The sequence below is a fragment of the Hemitrygon akajei genome, chromosome 7 (genome assembly GCF_048418815.1).
Source record: "Hemitrygon akajei chromosome 7, sHemAka1.3, whole genome shotgun sequence".
Classification (NCBI taxonomy): Eukaryota; Metazoa; Chordata; class Chondrichthyes; order Myliobatiformes; family Dasyatidae; genus Hemitrygon; species Hemitrygon akajei.
In genome coordinates, this window is record NC_133130.1 from 18,011,025 (window position 1) to 18,032,982 (window position 21,958).

General features: G+C 45.6%; 1 non-coding gene across 1 annotated transcript; it reads left to right on the plus strand.

Annotated features, from left to right (window-relative positions):
• The first annotated feature begins 7,588 nt into the window (after nt 1-7,588).
• Nucleotides 7,589-7,660, plus strand: trnad-guc (transfer RNA aspartic acid (anticodon GUC)). The gene has a single exon. It is a non-coding gene; the product is annotated as a tRNA-Asp (tRNA).
• The last annotated feature ends 14,298 nt before the right edge of the window (nt 7,661-21,958 follow it).

The following is a 21,958-nucleotide window of genomic DNA, read 5'->3' on the forward strand; positions in this document are numbered from 1 at the left end:
GGTTTGTCATATGAAGAGCATTTGATTGCTTTGAGTCTGTATTCACTAGAATTCAGAAGAATAAGTAGTGACCTCACTGAAACCTGTCGAAAGGTGAAGAAGTTGATAGTACGGATGTGGACAAGATACTTCCTATGGTGGGAAAGTCTATGACCAGGGCACTCAGCCTCAGAAGCGAGGGGTGTCCTTTTAGAATGTACATGAGGAGGCATTCCTTTAGCCAGAGAGTAGTGAATCTGTGGAATTCTTTGCAACAGGCACCTGTGGAGGCCAAGTCTTTTTGCATATTTGAGTCAGAGGTTGAAAGATTCTTGATTGGTCAGGGCATGAAGGAATATGGGGAGAAGGTAGCAGATTGAGACTGAGAGGAAAATTGGATCAGACATGATGAAATGGCGGAACAGACGCAATGGGCCAAATGGCCTAATTCTGCTCCTATATCTTATGGTCTTATCACCTTCAACCCTGCTATCAAGTCATTTCTCTTTCTCCTTTGTTCCAGAGAGAAAAGCTCAAGCTTACTCAACTTATCCTCATAACACATGCTATCTAGTCCTGGTGCCATGGTAGCCCAGCGGTTAGCACTATTATAGCTTGGGTTATCCAAGTTCGGTGTTCAGCTGCAGCGGCGTCTGTAACGAGTTTTATGTTCTCCCCTGTGGCCACATGAGTTTCTTTCGGGTACTCTGTTTTCCTCCCATAGTCCGAAAAATGTACTGGTTAGTAGGCTAATAGTTCATTGTAAATTGTCCTGTGATTAGGCAAAGATTAAATAATTGGGTTTCTGGGTGGTGCAGCTTGTTGGGCCAGAAGGGGAGATTTGGCATGGTGGTAATTACTACTGGATCAGTAATCCAGAGACCCAGTTATACGCTGGGGACGTGAGTTCAAATCCCATCATGGCAGATGGTGAATTTGAATTCAGTATAAAACAAATCTGATGACCATGAAACCACATCGATCATCATAAAAACCCATCTGGTTCACTAATGCCCTTTAGGGGAAGAATCCTGTCACTCTTACCTGATTGGACGTATGAGGGGTGATTGATAAGTTTGTGGCCTAAGGTAGAAGGAGTCAGTTTTAGAAAACATAGCACAATTATTTTTCAATATAGTCCCTCCTACATGTACACACTTAGTCCAGCAGTCATGGAGCATACAGATCTTGGACCTCCAGAAAGTGTCCACAACAGGGGTGATTGATAAGTTCATGGCCTAAGGTAGAAGGAGATGAGTTATAAAGGTCTCGTTACATGCATGTGCAGTTCAACTCCTTGAGTGATTATGCAGAAAGTTTGAAGTTAATAACTTCTGTAGTATTTCTGTTTCAGATAATTGAAAATTGCAAGTAAGCACTGTCTGAGAAAATAGACATCGGCCTTTGTGCAGTCATCCGCTACCTCGGTCTCAAGGGCTTATCACCCAAGGAGGTCCACGAGGACATGACGGCAACACTAGGGGAGGGTGAAAAATAAATTTGGTAGGTTTTCTAAAATTGACTCCTTCTACCTTAGGCCATGAACTTATCAATCACGCCTTGCATATGTGACTCCAGACCCACAGCAATGTGGTTGACTCTTCTATGCCCTCTGAAATGGACTAGCGAGCCATTCAGTTGTATACAACCACTAAAAATAATGAATGAGCCCAGTCAGACAACCTGGCATCAACCTCGGCACTGGAAATGACAGCAGCAAAACCAGCCCTGTCAACCCTGCAAAGTTTTCCTTACTGACATCTGGGGACTTGTGCCAAGGTTGGGAGAGCTGTCTCACAGGCTAGTCAAGCACCAGTGTGACATAGTTGTACTGAGAGAATCATACCTTATCATTAACATTCCCGACTCCACCATCACCATTCCTGGGTGTATTGTCTCACTGGCAGAACAGGCCTAGCAGAGGTGGTGACACAGCAGTATACAATAGAGACTCTGGACTTTGACTCCAACTTTGACTCTGGACCCCATAAAGTCTCATGGCGCCAGGTTAAACATGGGCAAGCAAACCTCCTGCTGATTACTACTTACCGTTCTCCCTCGGCTGACGAATCAGTACTTTTCCATGTTGACCAGCACTTGGAGGAGGCATTGAGTGTGGCAAGGGGACAGAATGTACTCTGGGTGGGGGGGGTCTTCAATGTACATCACCAGGAGTGGCATGGTCATACCACCACAGACCGAGCTAGTCAGGTCCTACTGGACAGAGCTACTAGACTGGAACTACAGCAGGTGGTGAGGGAACCAACAAGAGGGAAAAGCACTCTTAACCTCATTCTCACCAACCTGCCTGCCTTGGAAGCATCTGTCCATGGCAGCATTGGTAGATGTAAGTGACCACCACACAATATTTGTGGAGACTAAATCCCATCTCCACATTGAAGAAACCCTCCATCGTGTTGTGTGGCACTACCACCATGCTAAATGGGATAGACTTTGAACAGGTTTAGCAGCCCAAGACTGGGCATCTATAAGGCACTGTGGACCATCAGCAGCAACAGAACTGTACTCAACTACAATCTCTAACCTCATGGCCCAGTGTATCCCCCACTCTAACATTACCACCAGGCCAGGGTATCAACCCTAGTTCAATGAAGAGTTCAGGAGGTTATGCTGAGAACACCAGGCATACTTCATAATGAGGCGTCACCCTGGTGAAGTCACAACACAGGACTACTTGCATGCCAAACACTACAAGCAGCAAGTAATAGACAGAGCTAAGTGGTCCCACAACCAGCAGATCAGATCTCAGCTCTGTAGTCCTGCCACATCCAGCTGTGAATGGTGGTGGACAACACACTGGAGGAGGAGGAGGCTCCACAAATATCCCCATCCTCAATGATAGAGGAGCCCAGCACACCTGCAAAAGATAAGGCTGAAGCATTTGCAACAGTCTTCAGTCGGAGTACCAAGTAGATGATCAGCTCGGCCTCCTCCAGAAGTCCCCAGCATCCCAGATGTCAGTATGCAGCCAATCCGATTCACTCCACATGGCATCAAGAAATGGCTGAAAGCACTGGATACTGCGAAGGTTATGGGCCCAACCAAAATCCTGGCAATAGTCCCAAAGACTTGTGCTCCAGAACTTGCCCCGGCACTGGCCAAGCTGTTCGAGTACAGCTACAACACTGGCATCTACTCAGCAATGATGAAAATTGCCCAGGTACGTCCTGTACACAAGAAACAGGACAAGTCCAACCCAGATAATTACCACCCTATCAGCCTACTCTCAATCATCAGTAAAGTAATGGAAGGGGACAATAACAGTGCTATCATGCAGCACCTACTCAGCAATAACCTGCTTATGGATGCCCAGTTTGGGTTCCGTTGACGCCACTCAGCTCCTGACCTCATCACCTCCATGGATCAAAGAGCTAAATACCAGAGGTGAGGTGAGAATGATAGCCCTCGACATCAAGACAGCATTTGACCAAGTATGGCATCAAGGTGCCCTAGCTAAAATGGAGTTAATGGGAATTAGGAGGAAAAGCCTCCGCTGGTTGGAATCATACCTGACACAGAGGAAGATGAACAACACACACAAAATGCTGGTGGAACACAGCAGGCCAGGCAGCATCTATAGGGAGAAGCACTGTCGACGTTTCGGGCCAAGACCCTTCGTTAGGACAAAGGAAGATGGTTGTGGTGGTTGGAGGTCAATCATCTCATCCTCAGAACATCACTGCAGGAGTTCCTCAGGAAAGTGTCCTAGAACCAACCATCTTCAGCTGCTTCAACAATGAATTGAATTGACTTTATTACTTACATCCTTCAAATACATGAGGAGTAAAAATGTTTGTATTACATATACATTAAAATATGCAATGTGCTATTATAGTAATTTATAATAAATATTATGGACAACAGGATAGTCAAAATACATAGAAATACAGTAGTGTCAGCATGAATTAAGCAGTCTGATGGACTCGTGGAAGAAGCTGTCCCAGAGCCTGTTGGTCCTGGCTTTTATGCTGCGGTACCATTTCCCAGATGGTAGCAGCTGGAACAGTTTGTGGTTGGGGTGACTTGGGTCCCCAATGATCCTTCGGGCCCTTTTACACACCTGTCATTGTAAATGTCCTGAATAGTGGGAAGTTCACATCTACAGATGTGTTGGGCTGTCTGCACCACTCTCTGCAGAGTCCTGTGATTGAGGGAAGTACAGTTCCCATACCAGGCAGTGATGCAGTCAGTCAGGATGCTCTCAATTGTGCCCCTGTAGAAAGTCCTTAGGATTTGGGGGCTCATACCGAACTTCTTTTGGGGTGCTTTTTCACCTTCCTTCCATCATAAGGTCAGAAGTGGGGATGCTTGCAGATGACTGCATAATGTTCTGCACTGTTCGTGACTCCTCAGATAGTGAAGCTGTTCATACCCAAATGCAGCAGGATTTGGACAATATCCAGGCTTGGGCTAACAAGTGGCACATAACATTTGAGACAGGCAAATGCCAGACAATGACCATCTCCAACAAGAGAGGCTCTAACCATCGTCCCTTGACATTCAGTGGCATCACCATCACTGAATCCTCTACTATCAACATCCTGGCCATTACAATTGACAGGAAACTGAACTGGTCTATCCATGGCTATACCAGAGCAGATCAAAGGCTAGGAATCCTGCAGTCTGTAACTCACCTCCTGACTCCCCAAAGCCTGTCCACTATCTACAAGGTATATTGGAATACTCGTCACTCACCTGGATGAGTGCAGCTCCATCAACACTCAAGAAGCTTGACATCATCCAGTATAAGGAAGCCCACTTGATTGTTACCCCTTCCACAAGCATCCAATCCCCCCACCATCGATGAACAGTTGCCACAGTGTGTACTATCTACAAGATGCACTGCAACAACACACCAAAGATCCTAAGGCAGCACTTTCCAGATCCACAACCACTACCATCTAGAAGGACGAGAACAGCAGATGCCTGGAAATGCCACCACTTGGAAATCCCCCTCCAAGTCACTCAAATCCTGACGTGGAAACATATCGCTGTTCCTTCACTGTCGCTGGGTCAAAATCATGGAATTCCCTCCCTAACAGCTCTGTGGGTGTACCTACACCTCAGGGACTGCAGTGGTTCAAGAAGGCAGCTCGTCACCACCTTCTCAAGATCATCCAGGGATGGGCAATAAATGCTGGCTTAGCTGGCAACACCCACATCCCGTAAATGAATAAATTTTTAAAAGGGCCTGTTTCGTGCTGTATCTCTAAATAAAATTAAATAAATAATTCTCCTCTGCACCCTCTCAAAAGCTTCCAAAACCTTCCTATAGTGAGGAGACCAGAACTGAATATCATATGCCGTGTAGCTTAGCTAGTGTTTTATAAAGGTGCACCATCGTCTTGCAGCTCTTGAATTCAATTCCCTTACTGTGAAGGCCAATGCACCAAATATCTTAACCACCCTATCATCTGTGGTTTAAAACAAATCAGATGTTGCTATAATACCAGCCAAACTCTTCTCCGGTTTCCAGAGGGCACAGGTGTCAGTTTTAGCCAGTGTCTCAGAAGGAAGGCCAAACAACAAAGAAGCCTTGCCTGCTCTTTACGCAGTGACTCAAAGTGACAAACATCGCGGTGAACTTCCTCCCCACAGAGATGAGTGAAAAAGGATCTAGTAGCTTCCCGGCATATATAACGTATGAATTTATTGACTGATTGCCCGAAGAAAAGGCAAGGTTTCTTTGTTCCTTGGCTGTCTTTCTAAGATGCCGGTTCAAACGGACACAAGCTCGAGAAGTTTATACGTCGTATATGCCGGGAAAGCGCTAGATCCTTTTTCAGTTACTATAATTACTTTACAAGAATGTTGCCTGGACTTGAAGGCCTGTGTGATAGGGACACGTTGGACAGGATAGGTATTTACTTTTTATTTGTTTAATTTAATTTATTTATTTAATGACACGGTGAGGAGTAGGTCCTTCCAGCCATTTGGGCCACGCTGCTCCAGCAATCGCCGCATATAACTCCACAATGCTGTTTTCAATAATCTTGTAATTTTAGTAATGACACTATCTCTTCAATCCATATTTGTTATAATCCGTCTGGGTAGCCTCCAACCTGATGGCATGCACATTGATTTCTCTAACTTCTGCTAATGCCCCTCCTCCCCTTCTTACCCCATCCCTTATTAATCTATTTATTTATTTATTTATTTCCCCTCCCCTTTATTTCTCTCTTTTTTCTCTCTCTGTCCCTCTCACAATCACTCCTTGCCTGTTCTCCACCTCCCACTGGTGCTCCCCTCCCCCTTTCTTTCTCCTTTGGCCTCCAGTCCCATGATCCTTTCCCTTCTCCAGATCTGTATCCCTTTTGCCAATCACCTTTCCAGCTCCTAGCTTCATCCCTCCCCCTCCTGTCTTCCCCTATCATTTCACATTTCCTCCTCCCCCTTCCCCTCCCACTTTCAAATCTCTTACTATCTCTTCTTCCAGTTAGTCCTGACGAAGGGTCTCGGTCCGAAACATTGACAGTGTTTCTTCCTATAGATGTTGCCTGGCCTGCTGCGTTCCACCAGCATTTTGTGTGTGTTGCTTGTAGTTAGTTGACCTACTAAGTTCTTCCAGTATTTTATTGCTTTGGATTTCCAGCATCTGCAGACTTTCTCGTGCATATTTTTTTATTTCACTGGATTAAAATTCCCTGTTTGCCATGCTGAAGTTCAAATCCCTCTCCAGTTTGTTAAAATCAGCTAGATATACAGACGTTTACCAGAACGTTGCTGGATTGAGGGACGTGTTAAAAGGAGGGGTTGAACAAACGTGCATTGTTTTGTCTGGAGCAGCGGCGCCCGAAAGGAGACCTGAATATAAATGTATAACAATTATAAAAGGCATAGATAGGGTAGATAGTCAGAGTCTTTTTCCCCCCAGAGTAGAAATATCTCAAGCGAGAGAACATAGGTTGAAGTTGAGAGGGGTAGAAGTTTAAAGGAAATGTGCGGGGCAAGCGTTTTACCATAGAAAGGGGTGGTTGCCTGGAGAAAGCTGTTTTGAGATTTGGTATAGGGTGATGGGGTGGAGATCAAGTCAAGTCGCTCTTTATTGTCATTTCGACCATAAAATGCTGGTGCAGTACACAGTAAAAATGAAACAACGTTCCTCCAGGACCCTGGTGCTACATGAAACAACACAAAACTACACTAAGTGAGACAACTCAAGGCTACACTAGACTACGTAAAACAACACACTCTGCCAAAGGAGGTGCAAGGTGCTCCCTCCCTCTGCTGGCCTGCAGGTCACCCTTGGGCAAGGTGTAGCACCTGCTTAGCCACTCCACCCCCCCCCCCCATCAGGGTCAGTGAGCCCCAATGGCAGCAGGTGGTGCATATCACAACTCCTGTTTAAGCGACCCACTGACACTTCAGACAATCTCTGAAGAGTATTGATAATGACTGGGATCAGCGGTCTTGTAAGGACACTGCCCAAAAGAAGGCAATGGCAAACTACTTCCGTAGAAAAATCCAGTCAAAAAACAACCATGATCACTCGTGTGATACGACACAGCACATAATGACAGAAACTATTAGTACGAAATACAATTTTACTGTATCGTATATAAAGATTAACTGTGATCTCTGCTGCAAGTCCTCGGTAGTATAGTGGTTAGTATCCCCGCCTGTCACGCGGGAGACCGGGGTTCAATTCCCCGCCGGGGAGGATCGAATCTTTTCTATACCGGCGATATAGATCAAATCCGCCGCTATCTCTACAGAGTTTCTACATTCTCCCCGTAGCCGCCTGCGTTTCTTCCGACAACTTATTTTCTTTCTTCTTGTGAAAATTCAATGGCGTTTAGCAGACCGACATAAGGTGCAGTACCGCCGCCTACTGAGTTGTAGTGTGGAGCAAAGAGACAGGAAGTAGAGCCACTAAATTGCTCCTCCGTAGAAACAAACTCAACATCAAAAAGTCCAGTGCTTTTCAGAAAGTAAAACACGCATTTGTATACATTACGATGGCAGTGATATCCCAACAAACGTTCCATGTTAAACGCTGTCTCTCAAACATCTCAATTTAGCAACGAGATGTTTCCTTTGCGCTCAAGTTCCCTCCTTGGAAATGCAGGCTCCAGTTCCACATTTTAAAGACGTAGGTGACATACACAAAATACTGGAGAACTTCAGCAGGTCAGGCAGCATCCATGGAAATGAACGAAGAGTAAACGTTTCGGGCCGAGACGCTTCTTCCGGGCGGGAAAGGGAGGAGGAAGACGCCAGAATAGGAAGGTGTGTGTGTGGGTGATGAGAAGAGGGGAAGACAAGTGAAGAGAGTGAAGCCAGGTGGGTGGGAAAGGTAAAAGGCTGGAGATGAATATTTGATAGGAGAGGGCCATATAGGAGAAAGCGAAGGAGAAGGGGACTCCAGGAGAATGTGATTGGCAAGTGTGAAGAGGTGAGAGGCCAGAGAGGGGGAATAGAAGAGGGGAGGGAAAGATCATTGTTTTTTACTGGAAGGAGAAATTGATATTCATGCATTGAGGTTGGAGGCTACCCAGATGGAATATAGGTGTTGCTCCTCCACCCTAAGAGTGACTTCATCGTGGCATGAGAGGACACCATGGACCCACACTTCGCAACGTGAATGGGAATCTGAATTAAACTGATGGGCCACCAGGAAGTTAGACCATAAGAACGTAAGATATAGGAGAAGAATTAGGCCATTTGGCCCACTGAGTCTGCTCCACCAATTCAATTGCTGATCGATTTCCCACCTTCTCCCTGTATCCCTTCATGCTCTGACTAATCAAGAATCTATCAACCTCTGCCTTAAATATACCCAATGACTTGGCCTCCACTGCTGCCTATGGCAATGAATTCCACAGATTCACCACCCTCTGGCTGAAGAAATTCCTCCTCATCTTCGTTCTAAGTGGACACCCCTCTATTCAGAGGCTGTGATCTCTGGTCTTAGACTCCACCACTATGGGATCCTCTCCAAATCTACTCTAATAAAGACCTTTCACCGTTTGATAGGTTTCAATTAGGTCACCCCTCAGTCTTCTGAATTCCAGTGAGTACAGGCCCAGAGCCATTAAATGCTCCTCATATGATATATAATTTCAATACTGGAATCATTTTTGTGAATTTCCTTTGAACCCTCTCCAATGTCAGCATATCCTTTCTTAGATAAGAGGCCCAAAACTTCTTACAATACTCCGGAGAGGCCTCTGCAGTGCCTTATAAAGCCTCAACATTACATTCTTGTTAAAATGTTAATGTTAAAAGTTCCACCTTTGGCAGAGGTGCTCGGTGGGTTTCACCAACGTACAGGAACACCGGATACAATAGACGACCTCAGTGGATTTGCAGCTGAAGTGTTGCCTCACCTGGAAGGACTGTTTGGGGCCATGAATACAGGTGATGGCGGAGGTGAATGGGCAGGTGTAGCACTTCAGCTGCTTGCAGACGTAAGTGCTGGGAGGGACGTTAGTGTGGAGGATGAATGGAGAAGGGAATCACAGAGGGAGCAATCCCTGTGGAAAGTGGAGTGAAGGGGGAGGCAAAGATGTGTTTAGTGGTTGGATCTCTGTGGAGATGTTGGAAGTTGCGGAGAATGATGTGTTGGATGTAGGAGATGGGGTGGTAAGTAAGGACACAAGGAATTGTTAAGGTGTGGGAAAGTATCTTCCTGGTAATAGATGCAGCAGAGATAGAAGAACTGAGAAAAGGGAGTAGCATTTTTACAGAAGACAGGCTGGGAAGAGATATAATCGAGATAGCTGTGGGAATGGGTAGGTTTAGAAAAGACGTTGGATAACAATTTGTCTCCAGAACTGAAGACAGAGAGATTGAGAAAGGGAAGGGAGGTGTCAGAAATAGACCGAGTGAATTTAAAGGCAGTGTAGAAGTTGGAGCCAAAGTTGATGAAATTGATGAGCTCAGCATGGGTGCATGGTGCAGCACCAATGCAGTCATCAATGGAGTGGAGGAAGAACTGGGGAGTGTTACCAGGGAAGGCTTGGAGCATAGACTGTTTTACACCGCCAACAAAAAGGCAGGCATAGCTGGGACCCATGCAGGTGCCTGTGGTTACCCCTCGAGTCTGAAAAAAGTGGGAGGAGCCAAAGAAGAAATTCTAGAGGTTGAGGACCAGTTCTGCCAGGCAGAGGTGGAGGGGAGTTGATTGGTTCTTTTGTTAATAAAGAAAAGGAGAGAAGCGTATAGGGATTGGACATCCTTGGTAATTTATTGGTTGCACAGGAAATTACAGTGTCAGGAAATTAAGGGCTCGGGATTTGAAAATTACTGAGGAGATTGAGGGCACATGAAGTGTCACAGATGTGGGAAGGGGCTGAACCAAGGGGGATAGAGAGCAGTCGAGGTATGAGTACATGAGTTCAGTGGGGCAAGACCAAGCAGAGACAATGGGCCTACCGGACGGTCCAGTCTTTGGATCTTGGATATGAGGTAGAAGCAAGCAGTGCAGGGTAAGGGAACTCTGAGTCTGATGGCAGAGGATGGGAGTTCTCCAGAAATGATGGTGTCAGAGACAGTTTTCTGATGACCCAGAGCTGGTCCTCTTCAAGAAATAGGTATGTATTTGGTACTTTTTTTTATTTTGACTTACAATCTTCTGCTACTCTGTATTCCTTTATGCAGAAACTAATAAAAATATTGAAAGAGAAGAAATAGGTATAAGGAGGTGTCTGAGAATTGTGCCTGGCCTTGGCAAAGTAAAGTACTTGGTCACAGGGGTGTAATTGGGCAAGTGCAGGCTCTTTGGGCCTGTTACCATGCTGCATCTCTAAATAAAATAAATGCAGAGAATGCAGGAATGTAGATCACATGCAGGCAGATTTAGTTTAATTTGTGTTCAGCGCGGACATAGTGTGCCGAACTACCGGTTCATGCGCTCTAATGAGTTGTATTGTACCGTCTGGTATGGCGGCTGAAGATCAAAAGGTAAGTCTAGAAGCCTGTAAAATTAGTCAGCTCCATCATGGATACTAGTCTCTGTAGTATCCAAGGCATCTTCGAAGAGCGGTGCCTTAGGAGGGTAGTATCCAATCCAGGGAGGCACACGCTCAGCGATTCCGGAAAAGCTCCGATTTCTGAATGGACATTGATACCTGAACACTACCTCACTACTGTTTTTAAATTTGGTTATTTTGCACTACGTATTTTAACTATTTAATGGACGCACACGCGCGCGCGCGCACACACACACACATATACAAACGTTTATGTGTGTGTATATATATATATATAGTACTTAGTGTAATTCAGTTTTTCTCTATATTTATTTATCATGTATTTCATTGTACTGCTGCCGTAAAGTTAATGAATTTCACGATATATGTCGGAAAATCTTACAAAAGGTAGTGGATTTGGCCCAGTACATCACAGGTAAAACCCTCCCAACCACTGAGCACATCTACATGAAACTTTGCCGTAGGAAAGCAGCATCCATCATCAGAGATCCTCACCACCCAGCCCGTGCTCTTTTCTCGCTGCTACCAAAGTACAAGAGCCTTGGGACTCGCACCACCAGGTTCAAGAATAGTTACTATCCCTCGACCATCAGGCTCTTGAACAAAAGGGGTTAACTACATTCATTCAAGGACTCTTTTATCTTGTATTTCACGCTCGTTATTTATTTATTATCTGCATTTGCACATTTTGGTTACAGTTAACAGATCCTGTTTAGAGTTACTGTTCTGTAGATTTGCAAAGTATCCCCTTAGAAAAAGAATGTCAGCGTTGTATATGGTGACATGTATGCACTCTGATAATGCATTTACTTTGAATTTTGATTCTGGCATAGCTATTCAAACAATGAACGCTCATCGGGGAATTGCTCTAAGGGGCCGTTTGGTTGCGATGCACTGGCCGCTCCTGGCATACTATTCACTTCCTTATCTACCCTCCGGAGACGCCGAGGTGTCTGTTTTACCATATGCAGAGATGGGGAACATTTGCATAGAGTCGTGTCGTGTAACAGATTTTTGAGAGGGTTCATTGTTTGCCCAGCCACCTGCCCTTTCTCTGCCCGGGAGGAGGCAGTGTCCCACGCGAGAGGTTGCCGCCCCTATTAAAACACCTGAAAGGATGCTCCTTAATTTTTGGGTACGTTTCAATGACTCGCTTCCGATCTAGGGCCACCCGGTACGGAGGGGTTAGTGGGTCGCTCGGGGAATTTCCTGGCCGCTTCGCTGCTGGCCATTCTCAGCTCCAGGCGGCAGGTAGTCCAGGGGTTCCTGCCGACTGCCTGCCTCTGCAGCGGGGTTATTTCTGTGCCCGGGTGTCCCTGGAGGAGTATGCCACCTCGCTACGCACAGTGGGGGAGATCTGAGAACGGTGCGCCCCACAGAAGTCTTGAATATTTTGTAGATAACAGTAATTGTATCTTTAATTTGAGGTTGTTGATAGCTCTGTGAAGCCCTGATTATTGTAGATACCTTAGTGGGCTAATAAACCTCAGTATGTTTGTAAAACGGTGGTGGGGGGGGGGGGGGGGCATTTGGTCGCGATGCGCCGAGGCGGTTCTTGTACTGGGCCGCTCCTGCATACTTTTCATTTCCTTGCCCTCGTCTGCCGTCCAGACACCCCGGGGCGAGGTCTCTTTATGCAGCGAAGCCATGCCCTGTACATTGGGGACATGGGTGGAAAGTGTTTTTGCATAGAGAGAGCAGAGCTGTGCAACAGATTTTTTAAACTGGTTCCGTCTGCTTTATTCCTTCTGTGGCCGGCAGGAGGTAGTGTACTGTGTGTATATGGAAATTCAGAGATTGCGGTTTACATTTGAACATCTAAAGTGGCTGCTCGTAAAGTTCTAATTACACGTAAGCACCACGACCAATGCCGCTGTTAAGGGAAAAGGGACTCTCTGGGAAAAGAATAAAAACACAAAATGCTGGCAGAACTCAGCAGGCCAGACAGCATCCATGGGAGGAGGTAGTGACGACGTTTCGGGCCGAAACCCTTCATGAGGAGTGAAGTAACATGGGATGGTGGAGGGGGGATAAGAAGTTGGGGGAGGGATGAAGTAGAAGTGATAGGCTGGAGGGAAATGGGCTGGGGGAAGGTGGAGAATTATGGGAAATAAAAGAGAAAGAAAGGTAGGGCTGGGGGAGATTATAGTGAGCGGGGGAAAAGAGAGAGAAAGAGAACCAGACTAAAGTTATAGATAGGGATGGGGTAAGGGGGGGGGGGCAGGGGTATCAACGGAGGTCTCTGGGAAAAGGTTCGCTCCTGGAGCTGGGCATTCAGAGGTCCTGCCCGAGCCGACTGCTTACCCCTCTTCCGGGGTTATGTCCCTTCCCGGGTGTCCATGAGAAGGAATGCGTGGTCTCTATGGGTACAATGGGGGGCTTCCAAGAATGGTGGGCCCCGCGGCAGCTCGAATGTGTTGTAGATAGTAATAGCAGCATTTTAATTTAAATCTGTATGTAGTTTATGAAACCCTGATTATTGTATAGTGTTTTGTTAATGAATAAACAAAACTTGGTGAAGTTGTGGATAGTGTGCAGGGTTGTAGGTTGCAACGGGACATTAATAGAATGCAGAGCTGGGCTGAGAAGTGACAAGAATTTCCCTACCGCATAGCCCTCTATTTTTCTAAGCTCCGTGTACCTATCTAAGAACAAAGACCCTATTGTATCCGCCTCCACCGCCGGCAGTGGATTCCACACACCCACCACTCTCTGTATGAAAAACTTACCTCTGACATCCCCCTTGTACCTAATTCCAAGCACCTTAAAACTCTGTCCCTTCCTGTTAGCCATTTCAGCCCTGGGAAAAAGCATCTGGCTATTCACACAATCAATGTCTCTCATCATCTAATACACCTCCAGCAGGTCACCCCTTCGTTGCTCCAAGGAGAAAAGGCCAAGTTCACATAACCTATTCTCACAAGGCATGCTCTCCAATCCAGGCAACATCCTTGTAGATCTCCTCTGCACCCTCTGTAATGAGGTGACCAGAAATGAACATAGTACTCCAAGTGGGGTCTAACTAAGGTCTTGGGGTCCATCCTTCAAAGTTGCCACACAAGTTGATATTGTGGTTATGAAGGTGCATAATTTGTTGACCTTCATCAGACTGAGTTCAAGATCCGTGATGTTATGTTGCAGATCTATAAAACCCTGGGTGGACCACACTTGGAATATTATGTACAGCTCTGATTGCCTCATTATAGGAAAAATGTGGAAGCTTTCGAGAAAATTACCAGTTGCTGCCTGGCCTCGACGGTACGTCTTCTGAAGACAGGTTGATCAAGCTGAGGCTTTTCTCTTTGGAATGAACGAGTAAGATAGATAGATAGATACTTTATTCATCCCCATGGGGAAATTCAACTTTTTTCCAATGTCCCATACACTTGTAGCAAAACTAATTACATACAATACTTAACTCAGTAAAAAATATGATATGCATCTAAATCACTATCTCAAAAAGCATTAATAATAGCTGACTATTAATAAGAGGTGACTTGATAGAGGTGTACAAAATGATAAGAGACATAGCCAGCTCACAAACAAGAGAAAATCTGCAGATGCTGGAAATCCGAGCAACACACCCAAAATGCTGGAGGAACTCAGCAGGCCAGGCAGCGTGAATGGGAAAAAGTACAGTTAATGTTTCAGGCCGAAACCCTTCGGCAGGACTAGAGAAGAAAAGCTGAGGAGTAGATTTGAAAGGTAGGGGGAGGGGAGAGTGAAACGCCAGGCGCTAGGTGAAACCTGGAGGGGAAGGGATGAAGCAAAGAGCTGGGAAGTTGATTGGTGAAAGAGACAGAAGGCCATGGGAGAAAGAAAAAGGGGGGAGGAACACCAGAGGGAGGCTATGGGCAGGCAAAGAGATAAGGTGAGGGAGGGATAAGAGGATGGGAAATGTTGAAGGAGGGGGAGTGGGGGGCATTACTGGAAATTTGAGAAATCGATGTTCATGTCATCAGGTTGGAGGCTACCCAAACGGAATATAAGGTGTTGTTCCTCCAACGTGTGTGTGGCCTTATCACGACAGTGAAGGGGGCCGTGGATGGACATATCGGAATGGGAATGGGAAGTGTCGGCAGCGCGGGCACACGGCAGCAGCGGCCTTTTGGATCTGGTGCTATAATTTTTTTTAAATTTAATTTTAAGGCACAGTTAGGGTTTAGGGCAATGGATAACAGAGTGACTGTCTACCATCGCCAGATACTGCTACAATACAGAGATCGCCCAAAAGCAAACCTTCATGAAAATCTGCCTGTTAGATTGCACGACCTCGGCTTGCTGAGGGAATCGGGCCTGCAGTCCTCGGAGTCGCCTGAGGCCGGAGGTGGGGACAGCGTAAGCGGTGGGCGAGGAAGCGGAAGCGAGGTGAGTGGGCGGGAGTCCGTGCCAGGAAAAAAGCGAGCCCTAGCTGGCTGGCCCTCCTATCCATTCTGCTCTCCAATGGACATTAAATTGGACTACATCTGTGGCAACAAAATACTCGGCGGGAGTACAGAAACGGACGGAATCCTGGACGCCACCATTCAGCTGTTTATTTATGTAACAGATTTTCCCCCAAGCCATCGGACTACCAACCTACTGCCCTCTGCTGTGCCTATTGTCTTGTTTATTATTTATTGTAATGCCTGCACTGTTCTGTGCACTTTATGCAGTCCTGGGTAGGTCTGTAGTCTAGTGTAGTTTTTGTGTTGTTTTTACATAGTTCAGTGTAGTTTTTGTATTGCTTCATGTAGCACCATGGCCCTGAAAAATGTTGTCTGGTTTCTACTGTGTACTGTACCATCAGTTATGGTCAAAATGACAATAAAAAGTGACGACTGGACTTGAAAATGGGTGGTCACTGGGAGATCCCACTTGTTCTGGCAGACGGCGTGTAGATGCTTGGCGAAGTGGTCTCCCAGTCTACATTGTGTCTCACCGGTATATGGGAGGCATCATCAGGAGCAACGAACGCAGTAAATGACTCCTTCATTCTAGAATGAAAGGCCTCATCCTGAAAGCAGATACAGTGGAGACGGAGGAATTGAGAAAAGGGGATGGCATTTTTACAAGTAACCCGGATTTTTTCTTGGGGCAGAAATGACTAATACAAGAGGGAATAATTTTAAGATGATTGGAAGAAAATATAGGTGGGAATATCAGAGGTATGTTCTTTTCACAGAGAATGGAGGGTGTGTGGAATTTCTCTGCTGTGGTGGGGGTGGAGACAGATATATTAGGGAAATTTAAGAAGCTCTTAGATAGGCCCGTGGTTGACAGAAAAAATGGAGGGCTAATAGAAAGAAATGGCTAAGTACAATATCTTGGGCTGAAAGCCCTGTACTGTACTTAAAAAGGGGCTGTTTGGCCCATCCAATCTATCAGTCCCATCTCCTGCATCTTGTCTCAGCCTTAAAGTGACTTTCTCTCAATGTTCAAAGTAAATTTATTATCAAAAGGTGTATATGATTACAACCTTCAGATTCATTTTCTTAGAGGGACCCACAGGAAAACAAAAAAAAAGCACAATAGAACCCATGAGAAACCACGCATAGCAAAGACTGACAAACATCCAATGTGCAAAAGAAGACAAATAAGTAAAAAAGAACAATACATTGAACATGAGCTGAAAGTGAATCCCCAGGCTGCGGAGTCAGTTCACCACGGAGGAGAGCAAAGCTGGTCCGGGAGATCGACGGCTTCAGGGCAACATCAGCTTCCACATTTAGCTACGTAAGACCCAAGACCCCTGCCCCTCCCACCCAATGGTAGTAGCGAGAAGAGAGGGAGACAGGTCACATGGGACAGGCTCAGGTGGGGGATCTTGGCTGGCACAGAGCAGAGGGGCCGAACTGCTCTTGGGTTTCGATGCTTTAGCCTGGCATGAAGCCCATGCGTAGATTGTTTGAGAGTTCACCCAGCTGCCCCTGCAAACCCTGATGGGCTCTCACTTCACCTGCAAGCACTGAATATCCGTTTTGGCAGGCTGTCCGCATACTGTAAATCATGAAACATTTTTAGTTCTCTCAGTACCCTCGTATCTTTTCTGCCTAGTTTCAGGAAGTAGAACAAGATGGAATAAATTAATGGTACAATTCTTCATTGAGGTTTTATTGGTCAAACCACACAAAGAGTATTGTGAACAGGTTTGAGCCCTTCGTTTAAGGAAGGATGTGAAGGCATTGGAGAGGGTCCAGAGAAGGTTGACAAGAATGTTTCCAGAAATGAAAAAGTTAACTTATGGGAGAGTTTGATGGTTCTGGGCCTTTATTCACTGGAGCTTAGAAGAATAGGGGGAGATCTCATTGAAACCTATTGAACATTGAAAGGCCCAGATATTTCTTGTAGTGGGAGGTCTAGGACCAGAGAGCACAGTCTTAGAATGGAAGGATGTCCCTTTAGTACAGAGATGAGGAAGAATTTCTTTAGCCAGAGGGTGATGAATCTGAAATTCATTGTCCCAGATGGCTGTGGAGGGCAAGTCATTGGGTATGTGTAAAGCAGAGGTTGATAATAGGTTCTTCATTTGTCAGGGTTTCAAATTTTACAGGGAGAAGGCAAGAAAATGAGGTTGAGAGGGTGATAAGTCAGCCATGATGGAATGGCAAAGCAGAATCTACGGACCGAATGGCCTAAATTTGTCTTATAGTCTCACAGTCTAAGCAGTCTTGCTGTATTTTTTTTTACCTAGAACAGTGTCACGATTTAGGTTTCTTATATTTAAGCTGGGTTGCCAGTGAAAAGGAATGCTGCTTTTATTGTTAAATCGAGTGAAAGCAACACAAAAGGAAATGAGTCATCCCATTCTGTGGAATTGGTAAACCAGTCAGCACATCTTTGACATTCCTCGGAATTGCAATGCTCGTCTGTGCAATCTGTTGTCAGCCCCGAAGGACGATAATCTTTTAGACAGAAATTATAATTTTGTGGCAATTTCCATTTCAGTCACTAAATGAGGCTTTTATGAGCCTTGCCATTTTTTGTAGCATTGAGATCTGTCTTTCTCTCTCTGTCTCTCTTGCATTTTCACTGCAAATTAGCATTGCGGTCTACCATTTTGAAACTGAGAAAATTGCTTTGCAGACACCCTACTAAATATTCCTCTTCCAGCAGCGTCCTACATCTTCAAGGTTAAAGGGCTGAACTCAGACTGAAGGGCTTGCTCACTGCCTGCCAATAAGCTCCAAGTAACATTCTGTTAAATAGTATCATCAAAGACCCAGGAGTTCCTGCTACATGCTTCAAGCGGTTACCAAAGCTGTATTTTCAAGTTCAAGTTTATTGTCATTCAGTCATACACAGGTATGACTAAATGAAGCATTGTTCCCCTGGAAAATTCAAAGCAAGTTTATTATCAAAGTACATGTATGTCTCCATATACAAACTCTGAGATTCATTTTCCCATGGGGATTCACAGTAAATACAAAGAAGCAAAAGAAAAATAAATAAGCAATGAATATCAAGAACATGAGATGAAGAGTCCCTGAAAGTGAGTCAATAGGCTGTGGGAACAGTCCAGTGTTAGAGTGGGAAGGTGAGTGGAGTTATCCCCTCTGGTTCAAGAGCCTGATGGTTGAGGGATAATACTGTTTCTGAAGCTGGTGATGTGAGTTCTGAGGCTCCTGTACCTTCTTCCTGATGGCATCTTGAATAGCCTGGATGATCTGGGGTCCTTGAGGGCGGATCCCGTTTTCCTGTGACAGTGTTTCATGTCGATGTGCTCAATGGTCGGAAGGGTTTTGCCCATGAAGGACTGGGATGTATCAACTACTTATTGTAGGCACAGTACATATGGTGAAGGTCGAAGGTTGTCTTAGTGGGGGGAGGTAGAAGGGATAAGCTCCCACTATCTTTTAAATGCTGCCAATGACATACACCACAAATAGTCCCTGACAACCAAGACTAACTCCTGGCCTTCATGTGCAGCGTAGCTACTAAGCCAGCGGAACCATTTCTGTCGACAGGACAAGGGGCAGAAGCAGGTTAGTGGTACCTTAAAACTGGTCGCTTTGGGTAGATGGGGCTTGTTGTGGTTGGTAGCTCATTTAGGAGAATGAAAACTGTCATCTCAAACCTGCACTGCCTTGAGACTACACCCACCCATGTGGAAGGCTTCAGGAGTAAACCCCCAAGGGAAAAATCTGGAGCTGGAGTCCCTAAGGCAGTACTACTTTGAGTTCAGTGCTTCTTGGCAACTCCTATGCTGGTGCCAGTCAGTATCAGTCTTTGGATTCATCAGCTGCATGGAGAAGGGGAGCCGGTTACGTGGGCAACAACTTGCTCTCTATATTATATTGCCCTGGTTTGCTTGTGTACTGACTTGAGTGTTACATAGACGGCTGGGATGCAACATCCACGGTCAATGTCAACCAACAGAGGCCTACTACCCTATATAGTCCCAAGTGGCATGGCCTGAAGATTGACTGGTGGACATAATGTACATGTATGTGTAAGATAGTGTAGGCCTCCGTTTGTCTCCATAGACCATGGATTTGCGCTTTGGAAAGTTTCCAGAGCGCAAGCCTGGGCAAGGTTTTTTTGGAAGAGACTTGCCCAAGCTGCAAGTCTCCCCTCTCCACGCTTTTCCACACCACCGATGTTGTCCAAGGGAAGGGCATTAGGACCCATACAGCTTGGCACCAATGTCGTCGCAAAGCAAAGTGTGGTTAAGTGCCTTGCTCAAGGACACACACGCAGCCTCAGCCAAGGCTCGAACTAGCGACCTTCAGATCACTAGACGAACGCCTTAACCACTTGGCCACGCGCCAACACAATGACGGTGTAAGATAGTATAATGTTACTGACACTATCACAATAAAAAAAAGCAGTCGTATAGATATCTGAGACAGCAGCCAATAGAAGATGGAAAGTGACCAGTGCAGGATGAGCGTGTGTCTGTGAGCTGGGGAGTGGAGAGATGGAGGTGGCCGGGCCTTCGGGCATGTGTGCTGGGTGTTATCAGGGCACTAAGAAGTCTAACAGTCTGGAGGGGTGGGAGGAAAGCTATTACCCAGCCTGACAGTTTGGTTCTTATGCTTGTGTACTTTCTGCCTGGTGGCAGGAAGTCAATGTGATTGTGGGAAGGATGGGAGTGGTCTTTGACAATACTGTAGGTACTGCATTTGCAGCACTCCTGATGTATGTCCTGAATATGGGAGTAGGGGCAGACCCTGATGATGGTTTCAGCAGTCCTCATCATCCATTCTGGGTCTTGAGATCTGATGCATTGCAACTCCAATACCAGGCAGTGATGCAGCTGGTCAGGACGCTCCCGATGGCACCTCCGATAGAATGTAGTGAGAATGGGGAGGCAGAGGGAGCCTCGCTTGCCTCAGTCTCCTCAGCACGCCAAGATACTGCTGTTCTGTCTTGGCTGAAGAGGTGGGGAGGGATCAGGTGAGATGGCCAGCAATGTGCACATCAAGAAACTTGATGCTCCTGAATCTCCAGCCAAGGAAGACCCTACAGAGGATAATAAAAAGCACCAAATGGATCACCTGGGTTTCCATCCCCCCCGATATGTGATATTTACTAGGAGTGTTGTACACAAAGTTCCCAGAGCGTTGATGAGGATCCCTACCACCCATCTCACAATGGCTTTAACCCACTACCATCCGGAAGGCAGTTCAGGAGCATCAGGACTGGGACTGCCAGACTGGGTAACAGCTTCTTCCCTCAGGCTGTGAGACTAATGAATACCCTGCCACCACCGAGCTCTCGTCACACTGCATGCATTTTGAACTATATTTTATTAACTTACTTTGTATTTATGGTAATATTTGGTTGTATATATGTACAGTCAGATGACAATAAACTTGACCTATATATATATGTAATACAAAGGTAGGATCAAAAAGAACCTTCTTACTACTTTACCTCCTCCCCCACCATTCACCTTCTTCCCCCCACTTGGTCTCACCTATCACCTACCAACTTGTACTCATTTCCATCCCTTTAACTTATTCCAGTCTTGATGAAGGGACTCGATCCGAAGCATCTGCTGTTTATTGCTGCTTGGCCTGCTGAGCTCCTCCAGCATTTTTATTTTAATTATTTAGAGATGCAGCATGGAAGAGGTCCAGGTCCTTTCGGCCCAGTGAGCTGCTAAACCCAACACCCACCTTAATCACCCTAGCTTAATCACTTGACAATTTAAAGTTCAAAGTAAATTTTATTATCAAAGTACGTATATGTCACCATACATAATCCTGAGATTCATTTTCTTGTGGGCATACTCAATAAATCTTTAGCATAATAACTAAAACAGAATGAATGAAAGACTACCCAACCAGGCTATTCGACCTGAGCACAGATGACAACAAACTGTGCAAATACAAATGAAGAAATAATAATGAGTAGATAGGCAATAAATATCAAGAACATGAGATAAAGAGTCCTTGAAAATGAGGCCATTGGTTGTGAGAACATTTTAATGATGAGGTAACTGAAGTTGTCCCCTTTGGTTCAAGAGCCTGATGGTTGAGGGGTAGTAACTGTTTCTGAAATTTACAATAACCAATTAACCTACTAACCAGTACCTCTTTGGACTGTGGGTGGAAAGTGGAGCACCCAGAAGAAATTTTGTGTGTGTTGAGCTACAGACCATTCATCCCCTCATTCCTGCTCCCCCAGTCAATGGCTGATCTTTTTCCTCTGCATCAGTATTGTGCACTATATTGATTGGTTCCCTCACTGTCCAAAATAAAAATCAATAACTCGGCCCATGTGGGGAGACAATTCCAAAGATTCTGGGTGAAGAGATTCTCCTCATCTCTATTCTGACCCCTTACATTAAGATATAATCCCTTCATTTCAGAGACCTTGAGGGGGTTAGGGAAATAAAATCAGTAAAAGATGTCAATTGAGTTTAGTTGAATGGTCATCAACCTGAAACATTAATTCAGCTTCTCTCTCCATAGAAGCTGCCTATCCTTATATTTATTTATTTTAGTTAGAGATGGGGCACGGTAACAGGCCTTTTCTGGCCCAACGAGCCTGTGCTGCCCAATTACACCCATGTGACCAATTAACCTGTTAACCCA